The sequence below is a fragment of the Choloepus didactylus genome, chromosome 8, assembly GCF_015220235.1.
Source record: "Choloepus didactylus isolate mChoDid1 chromosome 8, mChoDid1.pri, whole genome shotgun sequence".
Taxonomy (NCBI): domain Eukaryota; kingdom Metazoa; phylum Chordata; class Mammalia; order Pilosa; family Megalonychidae; genus Choloepus; species Choloepus didactylus.
Window position 1 is genome coordinate 11,256,974 of NC_051314.1, and position 15,567 is coordinate 11,272,540.

A 15,567-nucleotide genomic window follows, 5' to 3' on the forward strand; every position below is an offset into this window, starting at 1 on the left:
TCAACCTTGCTACATTATTTATGACTTCTCTATGATTAAAGTAACAGCTGCAGTCCATCCTGTTTTCACAGAGGACAAGGTGATTACATGTTATCTGTATCTAAGAAGGCTGAGGGCCTTTCTACTTTCTTGAAAAATATTCACAGTTCTTTTAACTGTTTAGTTTCTCCTTCAGTATGATTTTCTAATATGGGACTTGAAGGGCATGAAACATCTGTCCCAGTTATTACAGTAAAAACTTTCCGCTTTTATCATTTGGAAATTTTACTTGAGTTTTTTTAGGTAAAAGTTCTGTTAAATCTGCTTCTATATCAGAAGGAATAACTGCTTCTTCACTCTCATAACAGAAAGCATCAGGTGGTATATGAGAGCAGCATAGAGAGAAAGAATAAGTGTTCTCATTATCAGATTCCTCAGTAGAGATATTATCCTGTGAAATTATCCTCTCACAAAGGATTCCAGTTTGAGGATTAAGACCCACTTTGAATGGGGTAAGTCACATCTCAATTGAAATAACCTAACCAAGAAGTTCCACTTACAATAGGTCTACACCAACAAAAGTGGATTAAGAGAACATGACATTTTCAGAGGCAACCAACTCAATGGGAGAACATATTTTGAAACCACATATCTTATAAGGGTTTTGTATCCTGCATAAAACAAGAAAACCCACAACTCTGTAATAAAAAGACAAAAACCCAATTTTAAAGTATGCAAAAAAAATAAATAAATAGACCTTTCTCCAAAGAGGAAATACAGAGGGCTAAGAGGCACATAGAAAATATCCTCAGCTTCCCCAGCTATTCAGGAAATACAAATAAAAATCCCAATGAGATAGCATCACACCTACTAGAATGGCGACTATTAAATAAACAGGAAACTACAAGTGTTGGAGAGGATATGGAGGAACTGGGACACATTCACTGCTGGTGGGAGTGGAAAATGGTACACCCACTGTGCAGAACACTTTGGTGGTTCCTCAGGAAGCTAAGTATAGAGTTGCCTTATGACCTGGCAATCCTGCTGCTTGGAATATACCCAGAAGATCTGAAAGCAGGGACACGAACAGACATGTGCACACCAATGTTCATAGCAGCATTATTCACAATTTCCAAAAGATGGAAACAACCCAAGTGTCATCAACAGATAAAGAGATTAAAAAAATGTACATACATACAATGGAATATTATTCAGCAGTAAGAAGGAATCAAGTCTGGAAGCATGCAACAGCACAGACGAAACTTTAGAACATCATGTTAAGTGAAATTAATGAGATACAAAAGGACAAATATTTTATGATCTCACTGACATGAAGTAATAATAATATGTAAATTGATAGAGATAAAATATAGAACATAGGTTGCCAGGATATGAATGAGGTTAAGAATGGAGAGTGGTTGTTTCATATGTGCAGAGTGTTTAACTAAGGAGAACTTAAAATGTTTGAAAGGGCTAGAGATGAAGGTAGCATGTTATTTTAAGAATAATCAATACTTTACTGAATGGTGTGTGGGTGTGGTGGAAAGTGCAGGTTTAGGGTCATGTATGTCATGAGAAGGTAAGTTGGAGGTTAAAACATGGGAATTTATAACACAGTGAATCATGTGGTGGACAATGTCCATGATTAACTGTACAAATATTAAAAATTTCCTTCATGAACTGGAACACATGTATGACACTATTATGAGTAGTTAATAATAGAGGGGTATAAGGGGGAAAATGTACCTATCAACAACTATGGACTATAGCTAACAGTAATATTTTAATACTCTCAACAGCAGTAACAAATGTACCTCTCCAACACTATTGACTATTGACTATGGGTCATTAACATGGGGGTATAGGGAGTATGGCAGGATAAGGGTTTCTTTTAATTTTTTATTTCTTTTCAAGAGTAATGAAAATGTTCTAAATGTGATCATTGGGCCATATGCACAACCATGTAATGATACTGTGAACCAGAGATTGTAAACTTTGGATGGTTTCTATGCTATATAAATATATTGCAATAAAATTGCTTAAAAAAAAAGAAAATGGCCATTTCTGGGGTACATGACTGCTTCAAACTACCACACATGTCATGGATTAAATCAGCATTCTCTTCTCATCCACCAGCTAACATTTACTGTTTCACATTAACCTGTGTGGGCTCAGGCAATTTGATATGCTCCCATTTAGCATATCCAATTAATTCTGGCTGGAGGGTGAGCTTCCATGCCTTCCTGCTTTACAATGAAGGCAGGGAAACTGTTCCCTAGCCAGACATAATATCCATTCCAATAAGACAGATAAAAGAGAGACACCCCCTTCATGTAAAGTCTGTCTAAACATTCTAACTTTCATCCACACTTTCACCTTGCATCCCCATACCCTTCAAATCATCCCTGTACCCTCCTAATCATCCCTGTACCCTAGAAGTCAAACTGTAGCCCCTGTTAGGATGTCACCAGCAGGGTTTGGATTCACAGTGCATTGGGCTGTCATAACAAGGTCTCCTCCAATAGTCTCTTCTCCACTGCCTTACCACTTCCCACACATGTGCATAGGCCATGACTGCCCAGCTGGGGGAATTCACCAAAAGACCCTGGCCCTCCAGTCAGTCCCCAGATCATCACCCCTGGCACTTGGAGGTCAGGTTTCTCATGATCATCTTTGCTTTCCGGCTTTTTAAATTTCTCCAAACTGGTGTCAATAAAACAAATTTGTTTAGAGCCCTTTAATGTTGGGGGACCATTAGGGGTCTCTACTGGTCCAGCCAACCTCCAACCCATCTACATGAGGATGTTTTTCACCCCATCAATGTCCACTCCACTCATCCCATTTCTTAGTAGTCATTTAAAGATGTCCACCCTATCCAGATGAGCCCCTTGACTCTATTTCTCTTTCTCTGTTCTGTTGTGAATCAACAACAGTTTCTTAGCATCTCTAAGCCTTAAGAGGAAGGTAAGAAAAAAATTGGATAAGGCTAAAAAAATCCAATAAGCCTTCTCAGACTACTGCTTGATTTTACATCATTAATATCCCAGGGGGTGACCATGCAGCAAGTACTCCCTCAGTCACAGAATTACCACTCCTGGGTTAGAAGAATATCCTGGGGATGAGTGTGCAAGTTATCAAGGCCAATCCTGAATGTCACAGACACCAGAACATCAGATCCATGAAGGGCATTCCACTTAGTGTTGAAAAGAGAACAACAATCTCCCTTCCCGGGGTCAACCAACTTTCCAGCAACTTTTTCCCAATCAACCAGACATGTCCTTTAGGTGTGACCTGCTGGGTGTTTGGACCATGGAGAGCACATGTGGTTGGTCCATGGTGAGCTGTGGGTCCTGTAGCAATACTAGCATGCTCTTCCATTCTACAGCACTCAACACAGGGTCACTGATCTTAAGTTGGCCACTCTCAGCTCATTTGAGTAAATGTTATTTAGGGAACTGATACCCACTTACAACATGAGATGGTGCCTTCCAACTTGGAAATTGGGAAGGGCTAGGAAGCAGTGCATCAGGGTTAGAACCCAGGTCTGGGTCAACAGAAGTCATGGCATCACCACACACAGCCTGGCAAGGGCCAGAAGTTTGCTTTCACCTGAGCCAGGAGACACTGCAGTGCCACCTCTGCAGAGTGTCTTCCTGTTCATTCCTGTTTTCACCAAGCATTTAGGAATCTCTTTTTGGCAAGGTGATTATATGTAGATATGTTTTTGTTGTCATTTTTGGTTTTTTTTTCAGTTTTATTGTGCTTTATTCCCACCCCATACAAACCATCCAGAGTATACAATCAATGGCTCACAGTATCATCACATAGGTGTGCATTCATCACCAAGATCAACTTTGGAACATTTTCATTGCAAAAAGAAAGAAAAAAAGGAAATCCAAATCCTCCCATACCCCTTATCCCTCCCTATTATTGAACACAATATTGGTGTGGCACATTTGTTACTGTTGATGAAAGAGTATTAAAACATTACTGTGAACTATCATCCATAGTTTGCAATTGGTACATTTTCCCCCTACACTCCACTATTATTACCTCCTTGTAATAGTGTGATAAATTTGCTCAGGTTCATGAAAGAACTTTTTCACATTTGTACATTTAATAACAGACATTTTCTACAAGATTCACTGCATTATACATTCCCATATTTTAAACTCCAATATTCCTTCTGATGACATACATGAATCTAAACTTCCCCTTTCCACCACACACATGCCATTTAGCACTGCTAATTATTCTTACAATAGTGTGTTTCAATCACCTCTACCCATTTCCAAACATTTTAAACTGGTTAAATATTCTGCACATATTAAGTAACCACTCTCATTCTTTAGCCTCATTCTATACCCTCATACCTACATTCTACATCTCATGTCTATGGGTTTACATATTATAGCTAGTTTATATCAGGGATATCACACAATATTTGTCCTTTTGTAGCTGACTTATTTCATGTAACATAATGTCCTCAAGTTTCATCCATGTTGTTGCATGCCTCAGGGCTTCAGTCCTTACTGCTGAATAATATTCCATTGTATGTATATACCAAGTCCATTTTTCCCTCATCTGTTGATTGGCACTAGGGTTGTTTCCATCTTTTGGCAATTGTGGATAATGTCACTATGAACTTTGGTGTGCAAATGTCTCTTTGTGTACCTGCTTTCAGATCTTCTGTGTATATCCCGAGTAGTTGTATTACCAGGTTGTAAGGCAACTCTAAACTTAGCTTCCTGAAGAACCACCAAACTGTCCTTCACAGTGGCTGTACCATTTTATATTTTCACCAGCAATGAATAAGTGTTCCGCTTTCTCCATATCCTCTCCAAAACTTATAGTTTCCTGTTTGTTTAATAGTGGCTATTCTAGTAGGTGTGAGATGATATCTCATTGTGGTTTTGATTCACATTTCCCAATAGTTAATGGAACTAATAATCTTTTCATGTGCTTTTTAGGCTACTGCATTTCCTCTTTGGACAAATGCTTATTCATGTGTTTTGCCCATTTTTAAATTTGGTTATTAGTCCTTTTATTGTTGAGTTGTAGGGTTTCTTTGTATATAGAGGATATCAAACTCTTATGAGATATGTGTTCTCCAAATATTTTCTCCCACTGAGTCAATTGTTTTTTCACCCTTTTAACAAAGTCCTTAATACCACAGAAGTATTCGATTTTGAGCTGTTCCTATTTATCTATTTTTTCTTTCATTGCTTGTTGCTTTGGCTGTAAATTCTAAGAAACTACTTCCTATCACTAGATCTTGAAGCTCTTTCCCTATATTTTCTTCCAGAAGTTTTATGGTGTTGGTTCTTATATTGAGGTTTTTGATCCCTTTGAGTTAGTTTTTAATAAAGTGTGAGATAGGGTCCTCTCATTCTTTTGGTTATGTATATCCAGTTCTCCCAACACCATTTATTGAAGAGACTGCTCTCTCCCAGTTGAGTGGGCTTAGGAGCCTTGTCAAAAATCAATTGAAAAAATCAGCTGGGGAGAACCTAAGATGGCGGCCAGGTTAGACAGGGCAAAAAAAAAACACCTCTGTGAAAATTACTAGATAAAAAACAGAAAGTGACCCAGAATACCCCTTCCAGTGATGCACCAGCTGGACAAGGTCTGCTAAAACAATAGGGACCATACACTTGCTGAAACCAGGAGTCTGCATTCTGAAATGAGTGAGAAAGCTGGCTGAAATTCCCATGGCCATTCTGCAGTATGGGGAAACTGTGGGTTGGCATTTGGAGATGGACTTGTTCTTTAAAAAAAAAAAAAACCCAAGAGCAGCTGCAGATACAGCAGTGAGAACCACACAGTAAAGCGCTGCAGGAGCGGGCCATAGCCAATACCTCAGTGTCTGGCATGGAGGATAGCCCTCCCCACACCTGCTGGTGATTATCCCAGGGACAGAGGGACAGAGGGGAGAGCCAGAAGGAGAAATAAACTGCACCCCTTGCAGCTGGCTTCCTGCATGCTGGTGACACTCCTGCCCAGGGACGTACCCACAGCCCAGAGCTGCACCAGGAAACCCAGACTTATGGGGAGTGTGTTCCATGACACAGCTAGTTGTACCAGAGCTGGGAAGGTGGAGCTGTTTGAAAAGGGGGAGATTGAAATGCCCCATTCAGCCATTTTTGCATCAGGCTGGGAGCACCCCTGCACAGCCCAATGACCTGGGGCTTCCCTTGAGGGAAGGCATGCACTTGTGATGTGGCACAGCCTTCCCTCAGCAGAGGTCCTGGAAGATGACAGCTATCAAGCAAAGCAAATGCCAAGAGGCCAAAAACAACAGAAAACCTTAAAACATTTGCTAAAACCAGATGATATGGAGAACCCAATCCCAAACATCCAAATCAAATGATTGGAGGAGACACAGTACTTGGTGCAATTAATCAAAGGACTACAGTCAAAGAATGAGAGCATGGCACAAGATATAAAGGACATGAAGAAGAACATGGCACAGGATATAAAGGACATAAAGAAGACCCTAGAAGAGAATAAAGAAGAAATTGCAAGAGAAAATTAAAAAAAAAAATAGAAGACCTTATGGAAATAAAAGAAACTGTTGGCCAAATTAAAAAGACTCTGGATACTCATAATACAAGATTAGAGGAAGTTGAACAACAACTTAGTGTCCTAGAGGACCACAGAACAGAAAATGAAAGAACAAAAGAAAGAATGGAGAAAAAAATTGAAAAAATCAAAATGAATCTCAGGGATATGACACATAAAATAAAACATCCAAATTTAAGACTCATTGGTGTCCCAGAAGGGGACGAGAAGGGTAAAGGTCTAGAAAGAGTAGTCAAAGAAATTGTTGGGGAAAACTTCCCAAACCTTATACACAATATAAATACACAAAGCATAAATGCCCAGTGAACTGTAAATAGAATAAATCCAAATAAACCCACTCCAAGACATATTCTGATCAGACTGTCAAATAGTGAAGAGAAGGAGCAAGTTCTGAAAGCAGCAAGAGAAAAGCAACTCACCACATACAAAGGAAACAGCATAAGACTAAGTAGTGACTACTCAGCAGCCACCATGGAGGTGACAAGGCAGTGGCATGACATATTTAAAATTCTGAGAGAGAAAATTTTCCAACCAAGAATACTTTATCCAGCAAAACTCTCCTTCAAATTTGTGAGAGAGCTTAAATTCTTCACAGACAAAAAAAAAATGCTCAGAGATTTTGCCAATAAAAGACCTGCCCTACTTCAGATACTAAAGGGAGCCCTACTGACAGAGAAACAAAGAAAGGAAAGAGAGATATAGAGAATTTTAACAGACATATATAAAACCTTACATCCCAAATCACCAGGACACACATTTTTCTCTAATGATCACTGATCTTTCTCCAGAATAGACCATATGGTGGGACATAAAACAAGCCTCAATAAATTAAAAAAAAAAAACAATTGAATATATTCAAAGCACATTCTCTGGCCACAATGGAATACAAATAAAAGTCAATAATTTTCAATTTGTAACTCCACTATTTACTTCCTACAGGATATAAAATACATAAATTCTAATAACAAATCAGTGATTTTGGACTCAATGTAAAATATGTAATTTTTGACAAGAACTATATAAAGGCAGGAGAATGGAGGAGTATAGGAACATAGTTTATGGGTCCTATTAAAGTTACATTGGTACCAAAGAAAACCAAGATTCTTATGGATTTAAGAGGTTAAATTTAAGCCCCACAGTAAACACAAAGAAATTATCAGAGAATATGACCACAGAGATGAAAAGTAGAGTATGGGCTATGAGAAGAGGGGGAAGGGACAATGGGGAGTTAAGAAATGAGTGTGGGGTTGCTGTCTGATGTGAAGGGAAATTTCTAGTAATGGATGGTGGGAAGGTGATAGCATTACAAATTCTAAATGTGATTAATCCCACTAATGGAATGCTAGGGAGTGGGTGGAATGGGAAGATTTAGGCTGTATATATGTTTCCACAATTGAAAAAAAAATGACAGTCTAAATAGATGACAATTGAATGCCAAGGATGATCCTGGATGGGATCTGAGGATGGAGGACAGGAGGCTCAAAGGGGCAAAGTTGGGACATAAGGAAAAAAGAAAAGGAAATATAGAATGTAAGCTATGTATCAATGTTGAATTTCCTGAACTTCTTACCTGTGCTTAATGGGATTGCATAAAAGAATGTCCTTGTTCATGGGAATCGTATATGTGAATTATAGTGTTTGTTCAAGGATGTGTGCAGCTAGCTCTTATATGTTCAGAAGACAGAGCAATAGATGATGGATGATAGGCAGGGAGGGAGGGAGGGAAAGAAAGACATGGTGGTGTGAGATCATGTTAAAGTTGATGGATCAGGGTATCGGGGGAGAGGGGTCAGGGTATGCTGTGTATGGGGTTTGTATTGTTTTTGCAATTGTTCCTGTAGCTTTGAATTTATTTCAAAATAAAATTTAAAAAATAATCAGTTGACTAGGTGGGCAGGGCAAGATGGTGGAGTGGTGAGCTGTACATTTTAGTTACTCCTCCAGGGAAGTAGGTAGAAAGCCAGGAACTACGTGGACTAGACACTGCAGAGCAATTTGACTTTGGGCATAATTCATATAACATTCATGAACATGCAGAACTGCTGAGATCAGCAAAATCTGTAAGTTTTTGTGGCCAGGGGACCAGCGCCACTCCCTGCCAGGCTCAGTCCCATGGGAAGAGGGGCCATCAGCACTGGGAATGAGGAGGGAGAACTGCAGTGGCAGCTCTTTTCAGAAACTCATTCTACTGATCCAAACTCCAATCTTAGATAGACTGAGACCAGACACCGGAGAATCCAGGAGCAGGCAGCCCAGTGGAGAGGAGATAGGTATAGTAAAAACAGCAAGCAAAATTGTTCCAGTTTGAATATATTGTGTACCCCAAATGCCATTATCTTTGATGTAATCTTGTGTGGGCAGACGTTAGCAGTGTTGATTAGATTGTAATTCTTTGAGTGTTTTTTTGGAATGCGCCCCACCCAGCTGTGGGTGATGACTCTGATTGGATAATTTCCATGGAGGTGTTGCTCTGCCCATTCAGGGTGGGTGTAAGTTGATCAGTGGAGCCATATAAATGAGCTGACATAACAGAAGGAACTCAGTGAAGCTGTGAGTGATGTTTTGAAGAGGAGCTACAGCCAAGGTGACACTGAAGAATGCACAGGAGCTGCAGATGAGAGACAGTTTGAAGATGGCCTTTGAAAGCAGACTCTTGCTCTGGAGAAGCTAAGAGAGGACAAATACCCCAAGTACAACTAAGAGTGACATTTTGGAGGAACTGCAGCCTAGAGAGGAACATCCTGGGAGAAAACATTTTGAAACCAGAACTTTGGAACAGACAACAGCCACATGCCTTCCCAGCTAACTGAGGTTTTCTGGACACCATTGGCCATCCTTCAGTGAAGGTACCCAATTGCTGATGTGTTACCTTGGACTGTTTATGGCCTTAATACTGTAACTGTGTAACCAAATAAGCCCCTTTTTATAAAAGCCAATCCATTTCTGGTGTTTTGCATGCCAGCAGCATTAGCAAACTAGAACAAAAACCCAAAAATAAAAGCAGAGACTTTTTGGAGTTTTGGTGAACATAGAAGGGGGAAGGGCAGAGCTCAGGCAGAGTCAGGCTCATATGCAAATACAGAAGAAAAACCGGTTTATCTGCTTCCTGGAACTTTGCTTAATGGCCTTCATTGCTTTGTCTTTTAGCATTTCAATAACCCATTAGATCTGCAAGGAGGGCCTTTTTTTTAATCTTTTTCTTTTTTTCTAAAACAATTACTCTAAGAAGCCCGATACAGAAAGCCTCAAAGACTTGCAATTTGTGCAGGTCAAGACAAGAGCAGAACTAAGAGAGCTCTGAGACAAAAGGCAATAAGTCCAGTGGCTGAGAAAATTCACTAAACACCACAACTTCCCAAGAAAAAGGGGCATGTCCTCTCACAGCCATCATCCTGGTGGATAGGGAACACTCCTGCCTGTCACTGGCCCCATAGCCCAGAGCTGTCCCAGACAACCCAGTGTGACAGAAGTGCTTCCAACAACACATGCACACACCACAAAATTGGGCATGGACATTAGCCTTCCCTGCACCCTCAGCTGGTTGTCCCAGAGCTGGGAAGGCAGAGCAGTGTGAATTAACATGCCACATTCAGCCATTCTATCAGCAGACTGGGAGCCTCCCTACACAGCCCTTCAGCCCAGAACCACCCTGGGGGGATGGCACTCACCTGTGACATAGCACAGTCATCCCTCAACAGAGGACCTGGGGGTGCACAGCCTGGAAGAGGGACACACTCACAAGTCTCAGGGGGCATATGCCAATACCAAGGACTTGTGGGTCAGCAGCAGAGACAAACTGTGGCAGGACTGAACTGAAGGATTAGACTATTGCAGCAACTTTAAATCTCCAGGAACACCAGGGAGATTTGATTATTAGAGCCGTCCCCCCTCCTGACTGCCCAGACACATTCCCCATATACAGGGCGGGCAACACCAACTACACACACAAGCTTGGTACACCAAATGGATGCCACAAGACTCACTCCCCCACTCACCACAAAGACAAAGCATGGGAGAACTGGGCTGACGGGAATAGGTGACTCGTGGATGCCACCTACTGGTTAGTTAGAGAAACTGTACTCCGTGAAGCTATAGATCTGACAAATTAGAGATAAAGATTTCAATCAGTCTACAAATCTTAAAGAACCCTATCAAGTTAAGCAAATGTCAAGAGGTCAAAAACAACAGAAAATTTTACAGCATATGAAAACTCCAGATGATATGGATAACCCAAGCCAAAGCACCCAAATCAAAAAATCAGAGGAGACACAGTACCTGCAGCAAATAACCAAAGAACTAAAGATAAGCAATGAGACCATGGCACAGGATATAAAGGACATGAAGAAGAGCATGGCACAGGATATAAAGGACATCAAGAAGACATTAGAAGAGCATAAAGAAGACATTGCAAGATTAAATTAAAAAAACAGATGATCATATGGAAATTAAAGAAACTGTTGACCAAATTAAAAAGATTCTGGATACTCATAGTACAAGACTAGAGGAAGTTGAACAATGAATCAGTGACCTGGAAGATGACAGAAAAGCAAATGAAAGAACCAAAGAAAGAATGGGGGAAAAAATTTAAAAACATCAAAATGGACCTCAGGGGTATGATAGATGATATAAAACATCCAAATATAACACTCATTGGTGTTCCAGAAGGGGAAGAGAAGGGTAAAGGTCCAGAAAGAGTATTTAAAGAAATTGCTGGGGAAAACTTCCCAAATCTTCTAAACACCATAAATACACAAATCTTAAATGCCCAGTGAACTCCAAATAGAATAAATCCAAATAAACCCACTCCTAGACATACTCTGATCAGACTGGCAAATACTGAAGAGAAGAAGCAAGTTCTGAAAGCAGCAAGACAAATGCAATTCACCACATACAAAGGAAACAGCATAAGACTTAGTGACTACTCAGCATCCACCATGGAGGCAAGAAGGCACTGGCATGACATATTTAAAATTCTGAGTGAGAAAAATTTCCAACCAAGTATACTTTATCCAGCAAAGCTCTCCTTCAAATTTGAGGGAGAGTTTAAATTTTTCACAGACAAACAAATGCTGAGAGAATTTGCTAACAAGAGATCTACTCTACTGGAGATACCAAAGGGAGCCCTACAGACAGAGAAACAAAGAAAGGAGAGAGATGCAGAAAGGTTCAGTACTAAACAGATTCAGTGTGGGTACATTAGAGGATATGAATAGAAAGAGGAAAAAAATATATGTGATAAACATAAACAAAAGGATAAGATGGCAGATTCAACTAATGCCTTCATGGTTATAATGTTGAATGTAAATGGATTAAACTCCCCAATTAAAAGATACAGATTAGCAGAATGGATCAAAAAAATGAACCATCAATATGTTGCATACAAGACACTCATCTTAGACACAGGGACACAAAGAAATTGAAAGTGAAAGGATGGAAAAAATATTTCATGCAAACTACAGCCAAAAGAAAGCAGGTGTAGCAATATTAATCTCAGACAAAATAGACTTTAAATGCAATGATGTTATGAGAGACAAAGAAGGCCACTACATACTAATAAAAGGGGCAATTCAACAAGAAGAAATAACAATCATAAATGTTTATGCACCCAATCAAGGTGCCACAATATACATGAGAGAAACACTGGCAAAATTTAAGTAAGCAATTGATGTTTCCACAATAATTGTGGGAGACTTCAACACATCACTGTCTCCTATAGATAGATCAACCACACAGAAGATGAATAAGGAAATTAAAAACTTAAACAATCTGATAAATGAATTAGATTTAACAGACATATATAGAACATTACATCCCAAATCACCAGGATACACATCATTCTTGACTGCTCACAGAACTTTCTCCAGAATAGATCATATGCTGGGACATAAAACAAGGCTCAATAAATTTAAAAAGATTGAAATTATTCAAAGCACATTCTCTGATCACAATGGAATACAATTAGAAATCAATAACCATCAGAGACTTAGAAAACTCACAAATACCTGGAGGTTAAACAACACACTCCTAAACAATCAGTGAGTTTAAGAAGAAATAGCAAGAGAAATTGTTAAATATATAGAGACAAATGAAAATGAGAACACAACATATCAAAGCCTGTGGGATGCAGCAAAAGTGGTACTGAGGGGGAAAATTATAGCACTAAATGCATATATTAAAAAAGGAAGAAAGAGCCAAAATCAAAGAACTAATGGATCAACTGAAGAAGCTAGAAAATGAACAGCAAACCAATCCTAAACCAAGTAGAATAAAAGAAATAACAAGGATTGAAGCAGAAATAAATGACATAGAGAACAAAAAAAAAGAGAGAGAGGATAAATAACACCAAAAGTTTGTTCTTTGAGAAGATCAACAAGATTGACAAGCCCCTAGCTAGACTGGCAAAAAAGAGAGAAGACCCACATAAGCAAAATAATGCATGAGAAAGGTGACATTACTGTTGATCCCAAAGAAATTAAAAAAAATTATAAGAGGATACTATGAACAACTCTATGCCAACAAACTGGATAATGTAAAGGAAATGGACAATTTCCTGGAAACATATGAACAATGTAGACTGACCAGATAAGAAACAGAAGACCTCAACCAACCAATCACAAGCAAACAGACCCAATCAGTCATGAAAAAGCTTCCCACAAATAAATGTCCAGGGCCAGATGGCTTCACAGGGGAATTCTACCAAACTTTCCAAAAAGAACTGACACCAATCTTAAACTCTTCCAAACATTGAAGAACTCATTTTATGAAGCTAAAATCAATCTAATACCAAAACCAGACAAAGATGTTACAAAAAAGGAAAACTACTAGCCAATCTCCCTAATGAATATAGTGCAAAAATTCTCAACAAAATACTTGCAAATTGAATCCAAAAACACATTAAAAAAAATCACATACCATGACCAAGTGAGGTTCATTCCAGCCATGCAAGGATGGCTCAACATAAGAAAATCAATCAATGTATTACAACACATTAACAAATCAAAAGGAAAAAATCAAATGATCATCTCAATAGATGCTGAAAAAGCATTCAACAAAATCCAACATCCCTTTTTGATAAAAACACTTCAAAAGGTACGAATTGAAGGAAACTTGCTCAATATGATAAAGAGCATATATGAAAAATCCACAGCCAGCATAGTACTCAATGGTGAGAGATTGAAAGCCTCCCCTCTAATATCAGGAACAAGACAAGGATGCCCCGTCACCACTGTTATTCAACATTGTGCTGGAAGTGCCATCCAGGGCAATCCGGCAAGACAAAGAAATAAAATGCATCCAAATTGGAAAGGAAGAAGTAAAACTGTCATTGTTTGCAGATGATATGATCTTATATCTGGAAAACCCTGAGAAATCAACAATAAAGCTACTAGAGCTAATAAACAAATTTAGCAAAGTAGCAGGTTACAAGATTAATGCACATTAAGTCAGTAATGTTTCCATATGCTAGAAATGAACAAACTGAAGAGACACTCAAGAAAAAGATACCATTTTCAATAGCAACTAAAAAAATCAAGTACCTAGGAATAAACTTAACCAAAGATGTAAAAGACCTGTACAAAGAAAATTACATAACTCTACAAAAAGAAATGGAAGGAGACTTAAAAGATGGAAAACTATTCCATGTTCATGGATAGGAAGGCTAAATGTCATTAAGATGTCAATTCTACCCAAACTCATCTACAGATTCAATGAAATTCCAATCAAAATTCCAACAGCCTACTTTGCAGACTTGGAAAAGCTAGTAATCAAATTTATTTGGAAAGGGAAGATACCTTGAATTGCAAAAGACACTCTAAAAAAGAAAAACAAAGTGGGAAGACTTACACTCTCTGACTTTGAAGCTCATTGTAAAGCCAGTTATCAAAACAGCATGGTACTGGCACAAAGGTAGACATATTGATCAATGGAATTGAATTGAGAATTCAGAGATAGACCCCCAGATCTGTGGCTGACTGATCTTTGATAAGGCCCTCAAAGTCACTGAACTGGGTCATAATGGTCTTTTCAACAAATGGGGCTGGGAGAGTTGGATATCCATATCCAAAAGAATGAAAGAGGACCCCTACCTCACACCCTACACACAAATTAACTCAAAATGGATCAAAAATGTCAATATAAAAGAAAGTACCATAAAACTCCTAGAAGATAATGTAGGGAAACATCTTCAAGACCTTGTATTAGGTGGCCACTTCCTAGACTTTACACCCAAAGCACAAGCAACAAAAGAAAAAAGATAAATGGGAACTCCTCAAGCTTAGAAGTTTCTGTACCTCAAAGGAATTTCTCAAAAAGGTAAAGAGGCAGCCAACTCAATGGGAAAATTTTTTGGAAACCATATATCTGACAAAAGACTGATATCTTGCATATATAAAGAAATCCTACAACTCAATAATGATAGTACAGACAGCCCAATTATAAAATGGGCAAAAGATATGAAAAGACAGTTCTCTGAAGAGGAAATACAAATGGCCAAGAAACACATGAAAAAATGTTCGGCTTCACTAGCTATTGGAGAGATGCAAATTAAGACCACAATGAGATACCATCTCACACCGATTAGAATGGCTGCCATTAAACAAACAGGAAACTACAAATGCTGGAGGGGATGTGGAGAAATTGGAACTCTTATTCATTGTTGGTGGGACTGTATAATGGTTCAGCCACTCTGGAAGTCTGTCTGGCACTTCCTTAGAAAACTAGATATAGAGTTACCCTTCGATCCAGCGATTGCACTTCTCGGTATATACCCAGAAGATCGGAAAGCAGTGACACAAACAGATATCTGCATGCCAGTGTTCATAGTAGCATTATTCACAATTGCCAAGAGATGGAAACAACCCAAATGTCCTTCAACAGATGAGTGGATAAATAAAATGTGGTATATACACACGATGGAATACTGTGTGGCAGAAAGAAGGAACGCTGTTGTGAAACACATGACAACATGGATGAACCTTGAAGACATAATGCTGAGCGAAATAAGCCAAG